General features: G+C 44.7%; 1 protein-coding gene across 7 annotated transcripts in view; it reads left to right on the forward strand.

Annotated features, from left to right (window-relative positions):
* LOC134338213 (adhesion G protein-coupled receptor B2-like) overlaps nucleotides 1-16,329 on the forward strand; it is a 1,212,788-nt gene that overhangs the window by 38,103 nt on the left and 1,158,356 nt on the right. The window contains exon 1 of one of the 7 annotated variants that reach the window (XM_063033889.1): nucleotides 6,662-6,904. The exons of the other annotated variants lie outside the window; for them this stretch is intronic. The gene's annotated coding sequence lies outside the window, so the exon portion shown is untranslated. Of the gene's footprint in view, nucleotides 1-6,661; nucleotides 6,905-16,329 lie in introns of those variants that run through there. 7 annotated transcript variants of the gene reach the window in all.

A 16,329-nucleotide genomic window follows, 5' to 3' on the forward strand; every position in this document is an offset into this window, starting at 1 on the left:
AAACGAAAAAAGCTTTGTAATCTTGAATAATGGGGACCTCAAGTAAAGTATGTTGAGACCCACATTAGGTTGGTGGCTGATGATGGAAATGAGGAATGGAATCAATCTTGGGAATAATCAGAGGGTTGGGGTCTGTGCAGATAATGTAGTTTGTGGAGTGTTCAGTTTTGTGGAACCTACTCTATATTTTGCAGCAATTCAATTTGTCAAATTAGTCACACATATCAAGATTTTACCAATTGTAATTTACACTGACTACTAGCATAAAAAATTGATGTGTTCTTTCTGACATTTTGGCCATTTCGTATAATGAATGTGGCTCAAAATTTTGCTGTTGATTTTTACTCCAGTTAACCATACAACTCTCAAGGAAACAGACCATTTAAACACTTAATCTAATTAATCTGACGACTCTGTGCAATTAGTTAACGTCAGGAATATATGAACACGAGAAAGTCTGCAGATGCAGGAAATCCAAAGCAACATACACAAAGTGCTGGAGGTCAGGCAGCACCGATGAAAATATTGAACAGTTGATGTTTCTAGACAAGACCCTTCTTCGGGACTGGAATGGAAAGGGGAAGATTCCGAAACAAAAAGGTTGAGGGGGGGAGGAGAGTAGCCCAAAGGTGTTGGGTGAAGCCTGGTGGGTAAGAAAGATAAAGGGCTGGAGAGGAAGTAATCTGATAGGAGAGGAGAGTGGACCATAGGTAAAAGGGAAGGAGGAGGGGACATAGCGGGGAGGTGATAGACAGGTGAGAAGAGGTAAGAGGCCAGAGTTGGTAACAGTAGCAAAGGGGGGGGGGAATTTTTTTTACTAGAAGAAGAAATCAATATTCATGCAATATTGGAATATAAGGTGTTGCTCCTCCACCCTGAGCGTAGCATTGTCTTGGCACAAGAGGAGACCGTAGACCGACATGTGGGAATTGGAACTGGAATTATAATGTTTGGCTACGAGGAAGTTCTGCATTTGGTGGATGGAGCAGAGACGCTCAACAAAGCAGTTCCCCAATTTACGACCTGTCTCTCCATTTAGTCATAGTCATACTTTATTGATCCTGGGGGAAATTGCTTTTCATTACAGTTGCACCATAAATAATTAAATAATAATAAAACCATAAATAATTAAATAGTAATATGTGAATTAGGCCAGGAAATAAGTCTATTGGCTCAGGGTGTCTGACCCTCCAAGGGAGGAGTTGTCAAGTTTGATGGCCACAGGCAGGAATGACTTCCTATGACGCTCTGTGTTGCATGTCAGTGGAATGAATCTCTGGCTGAATGTTCTCCTGTGCCCAACCAGTACAGTATGTAGTGGATGAGAGACATTGTCCAAGATGGCATGCAACTTGGACAGCATCCTCTTTTCAGACACCACCGTCAGAGAGTCCAGTTCCATCCCCACAACATCACTGGCCTTACGAATGAGTTTGTTGATTCTGTTGGTGTCTGCTACCCTCAGCCTGGTGCCCCAGCACACAACAGCAAACATGATAGCACTGGCCACCATAGACTCGTAGAACATCCTCAGCATCGTCTGGCAGATGTTAAAGGACCTCAGTCTCATCAGGAAATAGAGACGGCTCTGACCCTTCTTGTAGATAGCCTCAGTGTTCTTAGACCAGTCCAGTTTATTGTCAATTTGTATCCCCAGGTATTTGTAATCCTCCACCATGTCCACACTGACCTCCTGGATGGAAATAGGGGTCACCGGTACCTTAGCTCTCCTCAGGTCTACCACCAGCTCCTTAGTCTTTTTCACATTAAGCTGCAAATAATTCTGCTCACACCATGTGACAAAGTTTCCTACCGTAGCCCTGTACTCAACCTCATCTCCCTTGCTGATGCATCCAACTATGGCAGAGTCATCCGAAAACTTCTGAAGATGACAAGACTCTGTGCAGTAGTTGAAGTCCGAGGTGTAAATGGTGAAGAGAAAGGGAGACAAGACAGTCCTCTGTGGAGCCCCAGTGCTGCTGATCACTCTGTCGGACACACAGTGTTGCAAGCACACGTACTGTGGTCTGCCAGTCAGGTAATTAATCAATTGAGAGGAGGCCACATCGGGAGCATTGGACGCATTAGATTACCCCAGCAGATTTGCAGGTCAGGTGTGTTGCCTCATCTGGATGGACTGTTTAGTGCCCTAAATGGAGGTGAATGGGCAGGTGTAACACTTTGGCTACTTGCAGGGATAAGTGCCCTGAGGGAGGTTAGTGGGGAGGGACAAATGTTCAAGGGAATCATGGAGGGAGCGATTTCTGTGGAAAGCGGGGGGGGGGGGTGGGGGTAGTATGTAAGAACGTAACATCCGGCCCATCGAGCCTGCCCCACCATTCAATAAGATCATGGCTGATCTGTCCGTAAACTCAGCTCCATCAACCTGCCATTTCCCCTTAATCCTCAATTCCCTTACTATGTAAAAACCTATCTAATTGTATCTTAAATATATTTAGTGAAGAAGCCTCAACTGCTTCCCTGGGCAGAGAATTCCATAGATTCACCAATCTCTGGGAAAAACAGTTCCTCCTCATCTCCGTCCTAAATCTTCATTCCCCGAGGCAATGTCCCCTAGTTTTTGTCTCACCTACTAATGGAAACAACTTTCCTATTTCTATCTTACCTATCCCTTTCAAAATTTGTATGTTTCTATAAGATCCCCTCTCATTCTTCTGAATTCCAGAGAGTATAGTCCCAGGCGACTCAATCTCTCCTCATATATTAACCCCTTTATCCCTGGAATCAACCTGGTGAGCCTCCTCTGCACCTCCTCCAAAGCCAGTATATCCTTCCTCAAGTATGAAGAACAGAACTGCACACAGTACTCCCGTTGCGGCCTTACCAGTACCCTGTATAGTTGCAGCATGACCTCCCTGCTCTTAAATTCAATCCCTCTAGCAATGAAGGCCAACATTCCGTTTGCCTTCTTGATAGCCTGTTGTACCTGCAAGCCAACTTTTTGTGATTCATGAACAGGCACTCCCAAGTCCCTCTGCAAAAAAGCATGCTACAATCTTTCACTATTTAAATAATAATCTAAGTGAAAGATAAAGATATATTTAGTGGTTGGAGCCCTTTGGAGATGGTGGACACAGCAGAGGATGATGTGTTGGATGCAGATTCTCATGGGGTGGTAGGTAAGGACAAGAGGAACTTTGTCACTGTTAAGGCAGTGGGAAGATAAGGTGAGTGTGGATATTTAGAAAATGGAGGAGATGCGAGCAAGGGCAGCATTAATGGTGGAGGAAGAGAAACCTTGTTCTTTGAAGAAGAAGGAGAAATTTTGAGACTGCAGAGTTTGTATGTTACTGTCAGGATTGAAGGCAAAGTGAATAGGAATAAGGAACCTAGGTTCTCAAGGGATGTTGGAACTCTGATAAGAAGAGAGAGATGTATGACATGTACAGGAAACGGAGCAAATTAGGTGCTTGAGGAGTATAAAAAGTGCAAAAAATACTTAAGAAAGAAATCAGGAGAGCTAAAAGAAGACATGAGGTTGCTTTGGCAGTCAAGGTGAAGGATATCGAAAGAGTTTCTACATGTATATTAAGAGCAAAAGGATAGTAAGGGATAAAATTGGTCCTCTTGAAGATCAGAGTGGTCGGCTATGTATGGAACCAAAAGAAATGGCGGAGATCTTAAATGGGTTTTTTGCATCTGTATTTACTAAGGAAACTGATGTGGAGTCTATGGAAATAAGGCAAGCAAGTAGTGAGGTCATGGAACCTATACAGATTGAAGAGGAGGAGGTGCTTGCTATCTTGAGGCAAATCAGAGTAGATAGATCCCTAGGACCTGACAGGGTATTCCCTCGGACCTTGAAGGAGACTAGTGTTAAAATTGCAGAGGCCCTGGTAGATACATTTAAAATGTTGGTATCTACGCGTGAGTTGCTGGAGGATTAGAGGATAGCTCATGTTGTTCTGTTATTTAAAAAAGGCTCTAAAAGTAATCCGGGAAATTATAGGCCAGTAGGTTTGATGTTGGTAGTAGGTAAATTATTGGAAGGAGTACTGAGAGGTAGGATCTACAAGTATTTGGATAGACAGGGACTTATTAGGGAGAGTCAACGTGGCTTTGTGCATGGTAGGTCATGCTTAACCAATCTATTGGAGTTTTTCGAGGAGGTTACCAGGAAAGTGGATGAAGGGAAGGCAGTGGATATTGTCTACATGGACTTCAGTAAGGCCTTTGACAAGGTCCCGCATGGGAGGTTAGTTAGGAAGAATCAGTCGCTAGGTATACATAGAGAGGTAGTAAATTGGATTAGATATTGGCTTGATGGAAGAAGCCAGAGAGTGGTAGTGGGGGATTGCTTCTCAGAGTGGAGGCCTGTGACGAGTGGTGTGCCACAGGGATCAGTGCTGGGTCCATTGTTATTTGTCATCTATATCAATGATCTGGATGATAATGTGGTAAATTGGATCAGCAAATTTGCTGATGATACAAAGATTGGAGGTGTAGTGGACAGTGAGGAAGGTTTTCAAAGTTGCAGAGGGATTTGGACCAGCTGGAAAAATGGGCTGAAAAATGGCAGATGAAGTTTAATACACACAAGTGTGAGGTATTACACTTTGGAAGGACAAACCAAGGTAGAACATACAAGGTAAATGGTAGAGCACTGAGGAGTGCAGTAGAACAGAGAGATCTGGGAATACAGATACAAAATTCTCTAAAAAGTGGCGTCACAGGTAGATAGGGTTGTAAAGAGAGCTTTTGATACATTGGCCTTTATAAATCAAAGTATTGAGTATAAGTGTTCGAATGTTATGGTGAGGTTGAATTTGGAGTATTGTGTGCAGTTTTGGTCACTAAATTACAAGAAGGATATTAATAAGGTTGAAAGAGTGCAGAGAAGGTTTACAAGGGTGTTGCCGGGACTTGAGAAACTATTACAGAGAAAGGTTGAATAGGTTCGGACTTTATTCCCTGTAGAAGAACGAAGGGAGATTTGATAGAGGTACTGTATATAAAATTATGATGGGTATAGATAGACTGAATGCAAGCAGGCTTTTTCCACTGAGGCTAGGGGAGAAAAAAACCAGAAGACATGGTTAAGGGTGAAGGGGGATAAGTTTAAAGGGAACATTGCGGGGAGGCTTTTTCACACAGAGAATGGTTGGAGTGTGGAATGAGCCGCCAGATGAAGTGGTAAATGCAGGCTCACTTTTAACATTTAAGAAAAACTTGAACAGGTACATGGATGAGAAGTGTATGGAGGGATATGGTCCAGGTGTAGGTCGGTGGGACCAGGCAGAAAAGTGGTTTGGCACAGCCAAGAAGGGCGAAAAGGTCTGTTTCTGTGCTGTAATATTCTATGGTTCTGTGGTTCTAAGGACATCTCTACTGTCCTGGAATGTAAAGCTGTGTCCTAGGTACAGATGCTGTAGAGATGAATGAACTGAAAAGGGGCATAGTATTTTTTCATGAGACAGGGTGGGAAGAGGAATCGTCGAGATAATTGTGGAATTGGTAAGTTTTTAAAAGATGCCGGCTAACAATTTGTCTCCAGAGATGGAGACAGAGAGATCGAGAAAGGTGAGAGAGTTGTCAGGAATGGAAAAAGAGAATGAAAAGGCAAGGTGGAAGTTAGAAGCAAAGTTGATGAAATTGACGAGTTTGGCATGAAGCAGCACCAATGTGGTATTCAGTATAGCAGAGGAAGAGTTGCAGAGCATTACCGGGGAAGGTTTGGAACATGGACTGTTGTACGTTGCCAGTGAAAAGGCAGGCATTGTTGCCTTTTGTGCCAAGATGAGGCTACCCTCAGGGTTGAGGAGCAAGACCTTGTATTCTGTTTGGGTAGCTTCCTACCTGATGGCGTGAATATAGATTTCTCTCTCTGGTTAAAACAAATTTTCCCCCTTTTCCCCTCTTCTATTCCACATTCTGGCTTCTTGCATTCTTCTCACCTGCCAGTCATCTCCCCCTAGGTCCCCTTTGCCTTCCTCTACTCCTATGGTTCACTCTCCTCTCCTATCAATTTCCTTCTTCTCCAACTCTTTACCTTTCCTACCTATTTGGCTTCACCTATCACATTCTGGCTATCCTCCTCCTCCTCTCCCATCTTTCCAGTCCTGAAGAAGGGTCTCGGTCTGAAATGTTGACTGTTTCTTCATTTCTATAGGTACAGCCTGACCTGTTGAGTTCCTCCATCATTTTGTGTGATTTGATCAGGAATATATACTTCAATAAACTGTAATGCTTTATGGTTCTGAAATACCAGTGCTACATTCGCAAACTATTAAGGTGGTGGTAGATGTGCCCAACAACATTAAATGAATTTGCACACCAAGCTTTCTTTGGTAATGTAAGAAAGAAGTGCATTCTAATTCCACAACAGTGGTGAAGAGTTACAAGATAGCTATGGCGCATGATCCAATATAAAAGCAAAAGCTGCATAAAAGGCATATCTCGTGACAGAGCGCGGCAGAATTGAACCTGGGTCACTGGCACGATGACTACGCTCCTGTGTTAATAAACCTGACTCTTGTTCTGATTAAAGGCAAGATGTAAAAGAAACAATTTTGGATAAACAAAGACGGAGAAGATGGAGGTACGACGCAGCTCACAGCGGCCACTCTGGTGGTGATGTCTGTTATTTGTCAAGTAGGGTGCCGTGCACAATCCTGCTTTGATGGAGACGGATGTGAGAGCACGGAGGAACATCTGGTGAAACTTCTGAAATGCCTGCTTCACTGCTGTTGCTACTGTGTGGTCCAGAATCTCCGGAGGAAAAGGCCCCGAGTCCTGGGCTTTGCTTGTTGCTCGGCGGCCGGGGCGGGGTGGAAGCGCTCGGCAGAGAATGGTGCTCGGAGAGGCTGTGTTGGAGGGGCTGGTCGAAGGCTCGAAGTTTTAGACGAGTCCACTGCGGTTGGGTGCTTGCAGTGGTGCTGCATCGGTAAGTTGGCGGCGTTTGGAGGTTCTGCCGCCTGCGTGAGATGTTGAGTCTATCGGGACTTTAAGACTTTTTTTTTAGTGTGCCCATGGTCTGCTCTTTATCAAATTATGGTTTTGCTTTGCACTGTTGTAACTATATGTTATAATTATGTGGTTTCGTCAGTTTTAGTCTTGGTTTGTCATGTGTTTTCTTGTGATATCATTCTGGAGGAACGTTGTATCATTTTTTAATGCATGCATTTCTAAATGACAATAAACGAGGGCTGAGTATCCTCATAATCTAATCTAATTTACTTCTGAGACATCTAAGACATCATTGTCAAATGTTAATGTTTTGATCTTGTGTGTAAACTGAAAGTTCAGTACATTGAAGCAACTTTAGCGAATAGCTTTTGAAAAGGATATCAAAGTGTTTGAGGTGCTTGAGTTAGCAGGAACATTGTCACTTTCAGAGAATAGAGCAGTTAAGGTAGAAAGGACCATAAGATGCGATTGTGAATAGATTCAAAAGTGAAAAAATAACTTAATCATGTGTCTCAGTGTGATGACAGCCATTCTCAGAAAGCTAAAGGGAAATTATGTTAGTCGTGTGGAATGCTCAACCGTTTCAGATTCAAAACCCGGACTCCAGCAATGACCATGGACCCCTTCAAAGTGATTGCGCATCCACCAACTGCGACTCCAGCCTTGAACTCCAGGCCGGGTCCTTATGTACTGCTGTTGTGATTCCCGTCTCCCCTTCCCCCACCACCGTTCTGCAACCCCGTCTCCCTCAGATCCCACCGTCAGCTCCTAGGCCCTCAGAGGCTCCATCTTCTTCTCACCCCAACCCTCCCCTCTCCACTGACACCCCCAGCCTCTCCCCTCCCCACCCCCGATCCCAGCTCTCATCCGTGCCAGGTCTTTACCATCCCCTCTGACTTTCAACTGTCTGAGGCAGAACGCTCTGTCCTCAGTAAAAGCCTCACCTTTGTCCCCCTTCGCTCACACCTCAGCGAGTTCCACGTTCGCCATGACGTGGCACTCTTCTTCCGCCGTCTCCGAGCCCACTTCTTTGGCAAGGACTCTTCCACCCCCACCGATGACCCCTTCTCCCGTCTTCAACCCTCCTCTTCTTCATGGACACCCCACTCTGGTCTTCTGCCTGCTCTGGATCTCTTTATAGCTAACTGCTGACGGGACATCAACCATCTTGACTTCACTGCACCTTGTTCCCATTCCAACCTTACTCCTTCCGAACGCTCTGCTCTCCACTCCCTCCGCACTAATCCTAACCTTACTATAAAACCCGCCGATAAGGGGGGTGCTGTTGTAGTCTGGCATACTGACCTCAACCTTGCCGAGGCACAACATCAACTCATGGATATCTCCTCTTATTTACCCCTGGATTGTGACCCCACTAAGGAGCACCAGGCTATTGTCTTCCACACCATCACCAACTTTATCCGCTCAGGGGCTCTCTCATCCACTGCTACCAACCTTATAGTTCCCACACCCTGCACTTCCCGTTTCTACCTCCTACCCAAGATCCACAAACTTGCCTGTCCTGGCAGACCTATTGTCTCAGCTTGCTCCTGCCCCACCAAACTCATTTCTGCATACCTCGACACTGTTTTATCCCCCCCCCCTGTTCAACCCCTTCCCACCTATGATAATGACACTTCTCACACTCTTAAACTTTTCGATGATTTTAAGTTCCAGTCCCTATATACTTCCATCCCCCAACAGGAAGGTCTCAAAGCTCTCCGCTTCTTTTTGGATTCCAGACCTAACCAGTTCCCCTCTACCACCACTCTGCTCCATCTAGCGGAATTAGTCCTTACTCTTAATAATTTCTCCTTTGGCTCCTCCCACTTCCTCCAAACTAAAGGTGTAGCTATGGGCACCCGTATGGGTCCTAGCTATGCCTGCCTTTTTGTTGGCTTTGTGGAACAATCTATGTTCCAAACCTATTCTGGTATCTGTCTCCCACTTTTCCTTCGTTACATCGACGACTGCATTGGCGCTGCTTCCTGCACGCATGCTGAGCTCGTTGACTTCATTAACTTTGCCTCCAACTTTCACCCTGCCCTCAGGTTTACCTGGTCCATTTCCGACACCTCCCTCCCCTTTCTAGATCTTTCTGTCTCTATCTCTGGAGACAGCTTATCTACTGATGTCTACTATAAACCTACTGACTCTCACAGCTATCTGGACTATTCCTCTTCTCACCCGGTCTCTTGCAAAAATGCCATCCCCTTCTCGCAATTCCTCCATCTCCGCCACATCTGCTCTCAGGATGAGGCCTTTCATTCCAGGACGAAGGAGATCTCCTCCTTTTTTAAAGAAAGGGGCTTCCCTTCCTCCACCATCAACTCTGCTCTCAAATGCATCTCCCCTATTTCATGCACATCTGCTCTCACTCCATCCTCCCGCCACCCCACTAGGAATAGGGTTCTCCTTGTCCTCACCTACCGCCCCACCAGCCTCTGGGTCCAACATATTATACATATTATTCTCAGTAACTTCCGCCACCTCCAACGGTATCCCACCACTAAGCACATCTTTCCCTCCCCGCCCCCCCCCGGCTTTGTGCAGGGATCGCTCCCTACGTGACTCCCTTGTCTATCCGTCCCCCCAATCCCTCCCCACCGATCTCCCTCCTGGCATTTATCCTTGTAAGCGGAACAAGTGCTACACATGCCCTTATACTTCCTCCCTTACCACTATTCAGGGCCCCAGATAGTCCTTCCAGGTGAGGCAACACTTCACCTGTGAGTCGGCTGGGGTGATATACTGCGTCCGGTGTTCCCGATGTTGCCTTCTATATGTTGGCGAGACCCGACGCAGACTGGGAGATCGTTTCGCTGAACACCTACGCTCTGTCCGCCAGAGAAAGCAGGCAGACAATGGCCACACATTTTAATTCCACGTCCCATTCCCATTCTGATATGTCTATCCACGGCCTCCTCTACTGTAAAGATGAAGCCACACTCAGGTTGGAGGAACAACACCTCGTATTCTGTCTGGGTAGCCTCCAACCTGATGGCATGAACATTGACTTCTCTAACTTCCGCTAATGCCCCACCTCCCCCTCGTACTCCATCCGTTATTTATTTACATACACACATTCTTTCTCTCTCTCTCTCTCCTTTTTCTCCCTCTGTCCCTCTCACTATAGCCCTTGCCCATCCTTTGGATTCCCCCCCTCCCCTTTTTCTTTTTCCCTGGGCCTCCTGTCCCATGATCCTCTCATATCCCTTTTGCCAATCAACTGTCCAGCTCTTGGCTCCATCCCTCCCCCTCCTGTCTTCTCCTATCATTTTGGATCTGCCCCTCCCCCTGCCACTTTCAAATCTCTTTCTAGCTCTTCTTTCAGTTAGTCCTGACGAAGGATCTTAGCCTGAAACTTCGAATGTATCTCTTCCTATAGATGCTGCCTGGCCTGCTGTGTTCACCAGTAACTTTGATGTGTGTTGCTTGAATTTCCAGCATCTGCAGAATTCCTTATGTTACTGTTTCAGAATTGCTGTTTCTCAGAGCTTCAGACTATATTGTGAGAGCACCCTTCACCATATAACCATATAACCAAAGTAGATGCAAATTTAAAAGATAATTAGCATGTTTTTTTCTGCCACAGAAACAAAGCAGTCAAATACTAATTGTCATGATGGCAAATAAATTGCTACAATTTGCAGAAGCATTACATAATTATCTACAGAAGAAGGATGCTTATGTGCGAATGCTGTTGTTGGACTACAGTTCAGCATTCAACACCATAATTCCATCCAGGCTCGACAGGAAGCTCAGAGACCTCGGCCTTGACCCTGCCTTGTGCAGCTGGATCCTGGACTTCCTGACAGATCGCCGGCAGGTGGTAAGAGTGGGCTCCCTCACCTCCACCCCTCTGACTCTCAATACAGGAGCCCCACAGGGCTGTGTACTAAGTCTTCTCCTTTTCTCCCTGTATACCCATGACTGTGTTGCCATCCACAGCTCTAATCTGCTAATAATTAAATTCACTGATGACACTACCATTCTTTGGCCTAAAGGAAAGAAGTCATCTCTCTGACACAGTACAGTCGGCCTTCCTTATCCGCGAGTTCCGCATGCGCGAATTCAACCAACCGCGAATCGGGAAAACTCGGAAGTTCTCTCTCCAGCACTCGTTTGAGCATTGTTCACCTCGCAACTCATTTGTTCGCTACTTAGTTTCTGTGAAAAAATCCTAAAAAGCAACTATGTGGTCAAAGCAATTCCTCAAAGGCTGAGAGACATCAATGGATCTGGGGTTGAGAGGGGTAACGTGATCTCTCACCGAGAAATTAGAAATATTAGATCTTTTGAAAAGTGGCATGTCGCATTCCGAAGTGAGCCGTAAGGTCGGTAAGAACAAATCGAGCATTCATACAATGAAGCAGAAAGAAGCTAGCTGGCTGGCTATGTAAAGCGCTACAGCCTTGAGAACATAAAGATCATGGGAGAATTGGCATCAGCTGATGCCAAGGCAGCATCAGTGTTCCCAGAAGAGCTACGAAGGTTGTGTCTGTACTGAACATGTACAGACTTTTTTCTTGTCATTATTCCCGAAACAATACAGTATATAGACTGTTTACATAGCATTTACATTGTATTAGGTATTATAAGTCAACGGAACAGAAATACTGAGGGCGGCGAGTCCTGTGCTGCCCTGGGTCCTGAAGTCCACCCTGGGTACTGAGACAGGTTAAATAAGGGACTTGAGCATCCACGTTTTTTGGTATCCGTGGGGGGTCTCGGAACCAATCCCTCATGGATAAGGAGGGCCGACTGCAGTGTCAAGAAAACAACCTCTTCCTCAATGTCGCAAAAACAAAGGAGCTGGTTGTGGATTACAGGAAGAATGGAGACTGGCTAATCCCAATTGACATCAATGGATCTGGGGTTGAGAGGGGTGAAGAGCTTTAAGTTCCTCGGTATCCATATCACCGAGGAGCTCACGTGGTCTGTACACACTAGCTGTGTGGTGAAAAGGGCACAACAGCACCTCTTTCATCTCAGATGGTTGAGGAACTTTGGTATGGGCCTCCAAATCCTAAGAACTTTCTACAGGGGCACAATTGAGAGCATTGTTACTGACTGCATCACTGCCAGGTATGGGAACTGTACCTCCCTTAATCACTGGATTCTCCAGAGAGTGATCCAGACAGCCCAGCGCATCTGAAGTTGTGAACTTCCCATGATTCAGGACACTTACAAGGACAGGTGTGAAAAAAAGGGCCTGGAGGATCATTTGGGACCCTAGTCACCCCAACCACAATCTATTCCAGCTGCTACCATCCAGGAAATGGTACCGCAGCATAATAACCAGGACCAACAGGTTCTGGGACAGCTTACATAAGAACTTAAGAAATAGGAGCAGGAGTAGGCCATCTGGCCCATTGAGCCTGCCCCGCCATTCAATAAGATCATGGCTGACCTGTCCGTAAACTCAGATCCATCTATCTGCCTTTTCCCCATAACCCTTAATTCCCTTACTATGTGAAAACCTATCTAACTGTTTCTTAAATATACTTAGGAAGCCACAACTGTTTCCCTGGGCAGAAAATTCCACAGATTCACCACTCTCTGGGAAAAAACAGTTTCTCCTCATCTCCATCCTAAATCTTCTCCCCTGAATCTTGAGGCAATGTTCCCTAGTTCTAGTCTCACCTACCAATGGAAACAATTTTCCTACTTCTATCTTATGTATCCCTTTCAGAATTTTGTATGTTTCTGTAAGATCCTCTCTCATTCTTCTGAGCTCCAGAGAGAATAGTCCCAGGCGATTCAATCTCGCGTAATAGGTTAACCCCTTCATCCCTGGAATCAACCTGGTGAACCTCCTCTGCACTGCCGCCAAAGCCAGTATATCCTTCCTCAAGTATGGAGACCAGAATTGCACACAGTACTCCAGTTGCGGCCTTACCAGTACCCTGCTCTTGAATTCAATTCCTCCAGCAATGAAGGCCAACATTCCATTTGCCTTCTTAATAACCTGTTGTACCTGCAAACCAACTTTTTGTGATTCATGAACAAGCACACCCAACATGCTCTGCACAACAACAACTGGGTACCCTCTAATTCTAAGACTATGGCCTCTTGTCCTGGACTCACCCACCAAGGGAAACAACCTTTCCACATCTACTCTGTCTACACAACAATCTTTCACCATTTAAATAATAATCTGCTCTTGTATTATTCTTTCCAAAGTGGTTGATCTCGCATTTTCTAACATTGTATTCCATCTGCTAGACCCTGGCCCACTCACTTAACCTATCTATATTCCTCTTCAGACTCTGCACATCCTCTGTACAATTTGTTTTTCCACTCAGTTTAGTGTCATCAGCAAATTTTGGTACACTACACTGAATCCTCTTTTCCAAATCATCCATGTAAATGGTAAACAACTGTGGGCCCAGCGCCGACCCCTTGCGGCACCTCACTCACCACTGACCGCCAACTGAAGAAACACCCATTTATACCAACTCTGCCTTCTATTGGTTAACCAATCCATTATCCATGCCAGTACACTTCCTCCGACTCCATGCATCTGTATCTTATTTTTAAGTCTCTTGTGCGGCACCTTATCGAATGCCTTCCGGAAATCCAAGTATATGACATCCACGTGTTCCCCTCTATTCACTGCACTCATTATGTTCTCAAAGAAGCTTCTTCCACCAGGCCATCAGACTGATTAACTCACGCTCATTTGAGTGTATTTCTATGTTACATTGACTGTTCTATTTATTATAAATTACTATGATTACACATTGCACATTTAGACAAGATCACAAGACAAAGGAGCAGAAGTAGGCCATTCGGCCCATCGAGTCTGCTCCGCAGCCCCCCCATGAGCTAAACTATTCACCCATCTAGTTCTAATTTCTGGCTTTTTCCCCATATCCCTTGATACCCTGACTAATTAGATACCTGTCAATCTCCTCCTTAAACACCCTCAATGATCGGGCCTCCACAGCCATATGTGGCAACGAATTCCACAAATCCACGACCATCTGGCTAAAAAAATTTCTCCTCATCTCTGTTTTAACTGGGTACCCTCTAATTCTAAGACTATGGCCTCTTGTCCTGGACTCACCCACCAAGGGAAACAACCTTTCCACATCTACTCTGTCCAACCCTTTCAACATTTGAAACGTTTCTATGAGATCCCCTCTCATTCTTCTATACTCTAATGAATACAATCCAAGAGCCGACAGACGCTCCTCATATGTTAGCCCCTGCATTCCAGGAATCATCCTCGTAAATCTTCTCTGAACTCTCTCCAACATCAGTATATCCTTTCTAAGATGGGGGCCCAAAACTGCACACAGTATTCCAAATGAGGTCTCACTAATGCCCCATAGAGCCTCATCAACACCTCCTTACTCTTACACACTATTCTTCTTGAAATGAATGCCAACATAACATTCGCTTTCCTTACTGCCAATCCAACTTGGTGGTTAACCTTTAGGGTATCCTGCACGAGGACCCCCAAGTCCCTTTGCACTTCCGATTTTTGAATTTTCTCCCCATCTAAATAATAATCTGCCCGATTATTTTTTCTTCCGAAATGTACAACCCTACATTTGTCAACGTTGTATCTCATCTGCCATTTCTTTGCCCACTTTCCTAAACTGACTAAGTCTCTCTGCAACCTTTCCGTGTCTTCAACATTTCCTGCTCCTCCACCTGTCTTGGTGTCATCTGCAAACTTGGCCACAAAACCATTTAATCCATAATCCAAATCATCGATATACATCGTAAAAAGAAGCGGCCCCAACACCGACCGAGACAGAGATATAATATAAAGATTTTTACTCATGTATGTGAAGGATATAAGAAACAAAGTCAATGCAATTCAATCAGAAGGGTTGCCTGTTACTTGGGGGAGACATCTACCTGAATGATAACTTTGAAGATGTAACTGATCATAACCTGTTGTTTGGGTGTATAACAATTCCAACAGCATGCAGCTTACTAGATGGTTAAGAACCACTGAAAGAGTATGACTCCTATCAGCTTAAGAAGCCAAATTCTGCTGGTTATCTTTCGTGTCACTCATTGTTTAAAACTGATACTACTAGCCTCATGAGTCTGACTCCTCATCTTTTTTTTTTCTCCGGTCCTGAGGAAGGGTCTTGGCCCGAAATGTTGACTGTACTGTTTTCCATATACGCTGCCTGGCCTGCTGAGTTCCTCCAGCATTTTGTGTGTGATTCTAAGAGAAAGCATGATATTGTTCTGGACAGTTAGTTGTTCTATACCCTTGTATAACAGTGGTTGAGTTGTAAAAAAATGTAAACAAGTCACAGTGGATACTTCCTCTACTCATGTTGCATATTGACTATGAAAATTGCACAAATTGACCTTGTGCAAGAATGTGATTGCATTATGCTTTTAATATATTGTAGACATTGTAGACTGAAGGATGTGTTTTGATTACTGTATGGCTGGTAGAGCATCATAATGATCAGTGTTAGGACCTCTACCTTTTGTGCTTTATAGTAACAATTCTGATGTGAATGTAGAGGATATGATTAGTGAGTGTGCCGATAATATAAAAATTGGAGGTGTTATGGATAACACGAAGGTTATCTAAGGGTATAGCAGGATATAGATCAGAAAGCTGGGCAGAGCTTGTGAAAGATGAATATATGATTCCCAGGAATACATTGGTTAAACACAAGGTGAACAGATGTCACTTTATTGATTAAATTGATAAATTTATGTGATTTCTGTGATTCTTATCATTTTTAAACTTTTTTTTCCTAAATGTATCATGAGACATGAGCATTGATAAATAGGTGGTAGTTACAAACTGCTTGTGTACCACATATTACAAAGTCACACATTCCTGACTACAAACCAAAGAATAAAAGAGAAGCAGGAGCAAATCTGCAGATGCTGGAAATCTGAGCAAAAACCTCAAAATGCTGGAGGAACTCAGCAGGCAGGCAGCGTCTGTGGGGAAAAAAAGTACAGTTGACATTTTGGGCTGAAACCCTTAGACAGGACTAGAGAAAAAAAGCTGAGGAGTGGATTTGAAAGGTGGGGGAGGTGAGAGAACCGCCAGGTGGTAGGTTATACCCGGAGGGGGAGAGATGAAGTGAAGAGCTGGGAATTTGATTGGTGAGAGAGGGATATTCTTTCCCCCCCTCAGCTCGTCTCACCAATCAACTTCCTAGCTCTTTACTTCATCCTGTTCCGTTTAGGTTTCACCCATTTTCCTCCCTTCCCCTCCAGGTTTCACCTGTCACCTGGTGGTTCTCTCTCACCTTCCCCCATCTCTTAAATCTAATCCTCCGCTTTTTTTCTCCAGTTCTGCCGAAGGGTTTCGGCCCAAAACGTTGACTGTACTTTTTCCATAGATGCTGCCTGGCCTGCAGAGTTCCTCCAGTATTTTGTGTGTGTTCTTGGAATAAAAGG

The sequence above is a fragment of the Mobula hypostoma genome, chromosome 26 (genome assembly GCF_963921235.1).
Source record: "Mobula hypostoma chromosome 26, sMobHyp1.1, whole genome shotgun sequence".
Lineage (NCBI taxonomy): Eukaryota > Metazoa > Chordata > Chondrichthyes > Myliobatiformes > Myliobatidae > Mobula > Mobula hypostoma.